Raw genomic sequence first — 6,000 nt, 5'->3', positions numbered from 1 at the left:
TCATAACTTTCCTTCCAAGGAGTAAGCATCTTTTAATTTCATGGCTGCAGTCACCATTTGCTGTGATTTTGGAGCCCCCAAAAATAAAGTCTGACACTGTTTCCACTGTTTCCCCATCTATTTCCCATGAAGTGATGGGACCAGATGCCATGATCTTTGTTTTCTGAATGTTGAGCTTTAAGCCAACTTTTTCACTCTCCTCTTTCACTTTCATTAAGAGGCTTTTTAGCTCCTCTTCACTTTCTACAATAAGGGTGGTGTCATCTGCATATCTGAGGTTATTGATATTTCTCCCGGCAATCTTGATTCCAGCTTGTGCTTCTTCCAGCCCAGCATTTCTCATGATGTACTCTGCATGGAAGTTGAATAAGCAGGGTGACAGTATACAGCCTTGACATACTCCCTTTCCTATTTGGAACCAGTCTGTTGTTCCATGTCCAGTTCTAACTGTTGCTTCCTGACCTGCATATAGGTTTCTCAAGAGGCAGGTCAGGTGGTCTGGTGTTCCCATCTCTCTCAGAATTTTCCACAGTTTCTTGTGATCCACACAGTCAAAGGCTTTGGGCATAGTCAATAAAGCAGAAATAGATGTTTTTCTGGAACTCTCTTGCTTTTTCTATGATCCAGCGGATGTTGGCAGTTGGATCTCTGGTTCCTCTGCCTTTTCTAAAACCAGCTTGAACATCTAGAAGTTCACGGTTCACATATTGCTGAAGCCTGGCTTGGAGAATTTTGAGCATTACTTTACTAGCATGTGAGATGAGTGCAATTGTGGGGTAGTTTGAGCATTCTTTGGCATTGCCTTTCTTTGGGATTGGAATGAAAACTGACCTTTTCCAGTCCTGTGGCCACTGCTGAGTTTTCCAAATTTGCTGGCATATTGAGTGCAGCACTTTCACAGCATCATCTTTCACGATTTGAAATAGCTCAACTGGAATTCCATCACCTCCACTAGCTTTGTTCGTAGTGATGCTTGCTAAGGCCCACTTGACTTCACATTCCAGGAATCTGGCTCTAGGTGAGTGATCACACCATCGTGATTATCTGGATCATGGAGATCTTTTTTGCACAGTTCTTCTGTGTATTCTTGCCACCCCTTCTTAATATCTGCTGCTTCTGTTAGGTCCATACCATTTTGATCCTTTATCGAGCCCATCTTTGCATGAAATATTCTCTTGGTATCTCAAATTTTCTTGAAGAGATCTCTAGTCTTTCCCATTCTGTTGTTTTCCTCTATTTGCATTGATCGCTGAGGAAGGCTTTCTTATCTCTTCTTGCTATTCTTTTCAACTCTGCATTCAGATGCTTATATCTTTCCTTTTCTCCTTTGCTTTTCACTTCTTTTCTTTTCACAGATATTTGTAAGGCCTCCTCAGACAGCCATTTTGCTTTTTTGCATTTCTTTTTCTTGGGGATGGTCTTGATCCCTGTCTCCTGTACAATATCACGAACCTCCATCCATAGTTCATCAGGCACTCTGTCTATCAGATCTAGGCCCTTAAATCTATTTTTCACCTCCACTGTATAATCAATAAGGGATTTGATTTAGGTCATACCTGAATGGTCTAGTGGTTTTCCCTACTTTCTTCAATTTAAGTCTGAATTTGGCAATAAGGAGTTCATTATCTGAGCCGCAGTCAGCTCCCGGTCTTATTTTTGCTGACTGTATTAGAGCTTCTCCATCTTTGACTGCAAAGAATATAATCTATCTGATTTCGGTGTTGACCATCTGGTGATGTCCATGTGTAGTCTTCTCTTGTGTTGTTGGAAGAGGGTGTTTGCTACGACCAGTGCGTTCTCTTGGCAAAACTCTATTAGTCTTTGCCCTGCTTCATTCTGTACTCCAAGGCCAAATTTGCCTGTTACTCCAGGTGTTTCTTGACTTCCTACTTTTGCATTCCAGTCCCCTATAATGAAAAGGGCATCTTTTTGGGTGTTAGTTCTAAAAGGTCTTGTAGGTCTTCATAGAATCGTTCAACTTCAGCTTCTTCAGCATTACTGGTTGGGGCATAGGCTTGGATTACCGTGATATTGAATGGTTTGCCTTGGAAACAAACAGAGATCATTCTGTCATTTTTGAGATTGCATCCAAGTACTACATTTCAGATCCTTTTGTTGACCATGACAGCTACTCCATTTCTTCTAAGGGATTCCTGCCCACAGTAGTAGATATAATGGTCATCTGAGTTAAATTCACCCATTCCAATCCATTTTAGTTCGTTGATTCCTAGAATGTTGACATTTACTCTTGCCATCTCCTGTTTGACCACTTCCAATTTGCCCTGATTCATGGACCTAACATTCCACGTTCCTATGCAATATTGCTCTTTACAGCATCGGACCTTGCTTCTATCACCAGTCACATCTACAACTGGGTATTGTTTGGACATTGTCAAATTGCCCTTTAAGAAGGTTGTATTAATACACATTCCCAGGTAGTTCTCTGGCAGTCCAGTGGTTGGGACTCCACGCTTCCACTGCTGGGGACATTGGTTCTATCCCTGGTTGGTTGGGAAACAGATCCCACATGCCACATGGTTCAGCCAAAATATTTTAAAACTAAAAAATTACATACATTCCTACAAAAAACTCATGAGAGGAGAGGAACTCTCATTATGGCCTGAATTATATGTATTGTTCCCTCCACCACCATGGGCAAAATTTATGTTGAAGGGCTTCACACCCAATATATTTGGAGACAGAGCCTTTAAGAAGGTAATTAAGGGTAAATGATGTCACAAAGGTGGGGGGTCTAATCCACTAGGTCCAGTGTCAGAAGAGAGACACCTGAAAGCCAGGGAAAGAGGTCTCACTAGAAACCAGCCTTGCCAGCTGACTGATCTTGAACTTCCAACTTCTAGAGCTGTGAGAAAATAAATTTCTATTCTTTAAGCCACTTAGTCTGTGGTGTCCTGTTATGGAAGCCTGGAAAGACTCATACAACTTCCTTTCAGTTAGTTTCTTATTACTCTTTTGGGTGAAGTGAATCTGTTCTGGCAACAATAAAGTTTATTTCCAATAAACTTGAAAATAATTTGCCAATAAGAAATTAGTAAGAACCAATACAGGGTGCATAATTCTCCCTCTTTGGAAGAAATATCCTCTAATAGATGCTCTGTAAATGCTGGTGATTTGGGCACTAATTATGGTCAATATTATGATGATTAGGCTTTGGGAAGATTAATGTTTTTTTAAAAAGCAGAAAGTTGTGCCCTTTTTGCTTTATTTAGCATCTGATAAAACAATATTTACCTACATAGGGTGTATACATGGAATATACTGAAAGAGATAAGAATGTATCTCTCCAGTACCACCTAGACAGGGGTGTTGTGGCTACTAGTCTCCTTGGTAGGCTACTAGTCTCCTGGCCTAAGGGCCAGGAAGGAAGACCTCAGAGACACTGGCCACCAAACACTAGGTGCCCAATTCCATCTTTGCCTGACTCCATGTTCAATAAAGACTCATCTGAGTATAATAATTGACTTCCTGTATCATTTTCTATGGGGATAAAGTGTGTTAATCAAGTGAGACAAAATGCTGCGTTCACCTAACATCTATTTCTCGATGTGAATTAACAAGTCAGCATTCCGGTTTTATTGAATGCCTACTATGTGCCAGGCACTGTTTTAGGCACTGGAGATACAGGAATGACAAAACAGACCAACACACACGAAAAGCAGCCTCCCTAACAAAGTTCACATTCTAGTGGGGAGACAATCTCCAAGTAAATGAAGAGTCAAAATAGTCTCAGAGCGCCATAAGTTCTGTCAGAAAATAAATGGGATGGGACTTCCCTGGTGGTCCAGTGATTTAGACTCCATGCTCCCCATGCAGGGGCACAGGTTCGATCCCCGATTGTGAACTAAGATCCTGTAGGTCGAGCATGCAGCCAAAAAGAGAGAGAGAGAATTAAATAAATGGGATGGAGAGTGTGAAAGATAAGAGGGGGCATTTTCTTTTTTAACATGGTATGATCAGGTAAGGAAGAGAACATATTTGAAGTAAGACATGAACCACAAGAAAGACCTAGCCATTCAAAGAGCATTCCGTGTCAAGAAGAAAAGTCAGTGCATGGGCTCTCAAGTGAGAACACATTTTTTCGTGTTCAAAATGAAAACTAGTTTAACTAAGGAGTTCTAGAAAAGAGACAGAGTAATACCAAGATAATGCTGCATGTGTATTTATTTATTTATTTATTTATTTTTTGCTTCATGTGTATTTAATTTGTGTGAGTCAGTCTCCTGAACCTGATGAATTCTGATTTACTTCCTAAATGGAACCTCCTGACCTATAACACTAAGCACCAGACCTGGTCTCATTGGAAACCCCCAGGATGATTTCCAATAATCTTGTCTCCTGTCATTCACACTTTCCTTTTTTTAAATTCATTTGGCTGCACTGGATCTTGTGGCATGCTGGATTTTTTTGGATTTTTTTTTTTTAATTGCTGCATGAGGGATCTAGATCCCTGACTGGGGATTGAACCCAGGCCTTCTGCACTGGGAGCACCGAGTCTTAGCCACTGAACCAGAGGGTGAAATCCTTATTCATACTTTTATGTAGTTCTCTCCCATAACTGTACCAGAATTGGTCTGTGTGACCAATAATATAAGGAAGAAGTGATGATATATTACTTCCAGTAGAAGTGTCAGTCATGTCCAACTCTTTGCAAACCCATGGACTGTAGCCCACCAGGCTCCTCTGTCCATGGAATTCTCCAGGCAAGAATACTAGAGAGTGGGTAGCCATTTCCTTCTCCAGAGGATCCTCCCAACCCAGGGATTGAATCCAGGTCTCCCACATTGCAGGTGGATTCTTTATCAGCTAAGCCGCAAGGGAAGCCCAAGAATACTGAAGTTGTAGACAACAAATTTCGTTATTCTAAGGTGCTAAAGTTCAGGGTATCTTGTTGCATAGTAGTAGATAATTAATATGCCTGGTTTATAGTTACTCTTCCAGGGAGATGCAAACTTTCAGGCAATATCCCTTTTAGTGCTTTATTTTTAGACCCAAACGACCCACCTGTGAGGAATGGTTTACAGTCCTCAGCTTGCTGTCTCCTTGCAATATCCCTAGGAGAATTTTTTTAAAGTAGGGATATTATTGTCCCCATTCTGCTGCGGAAGAAGTTGAGGCTAAGAGAGGGTTAAACAATATGCCCAGGGGCACAGTGAGTAGTTGTACATCATGTTTTCTTTGGTTCCTCTGTTCCTAACAGCCTATCCTCCACTGTACTAAGCAGTTGCTTATGGAAGGAGAGATGAATGAATAGGTTTCAACCCTTTTGGTGAGAATCCTCTGAAGGGGTAGGGACCCTTTCTGAAGGAAGTATTCCAAAATATTGGCATGCCTAAGAACCATCTGAGGCACCTCTTTAAAATTCAGATTCATAGATCCCTTTCCTCCAGAGGTAAGGTTTCCTGCTAAGGAGGATGGGGCCTTCTACATATTTAACAGATTTCCTAAGAGTTTCATATACTTTAAGTAACTGCTTTAGCAGAGAAAGAGATGGTAGTGGTAAATGGTCACAGTGATGGTAAATGGACAAGAAGGGAAGGAATCAAGTGTTGGAGCTGGGAAAGACAAATCCTATCAGAATTCTTATAATCATTTGATAAATATTATACGACACATATCAGGCTATAGGCACCTTGTTAGGTGCTGGGGACAGAGACATCAAAAAGATATATCATTACCATCTTGATGGAAAAAGCAGATTCACCCTTGAAAGAAAGAGGAATGTTGGGGCTTCCCTGGTGTCTCAGTGGTAAAGAATCTGCCTGTCAATGCAGGAGACACACGGGTTCAATCCCTGATCTGGAAAGATTCCACATGCTGCAGAGCAACTAAGCCCATGCGCCACAACTATCAAGCCTATGCTCTACAGCCTGGGAACCACAACTACTGAAGCCTGGGCACCCTAAGGCCCATGCTCTACAACAAGAGAAGTCAACCCAGTGAGAAGTCCACATATTGCAACTAGAGAGTTGACCTGGCTCA

This window comes from Budorcas taxicolor, chromosome 23 (assembly GCF_023091745.1).
Source record: "Budorcas taxicolor isolate Tak-1 chromosome 23, Takin1.1, whole genome shotgun sequence".
Taxonomy (NCBI): domain Eukaryota; kingdom Metazoa; phylum Chordata; class Mammalia; order Artiodactyla; family Bovidae; genus Budorcas; species Budorcas taxicolor.
Note: the sequence above shows the minus strand (reverse complement) of the source record.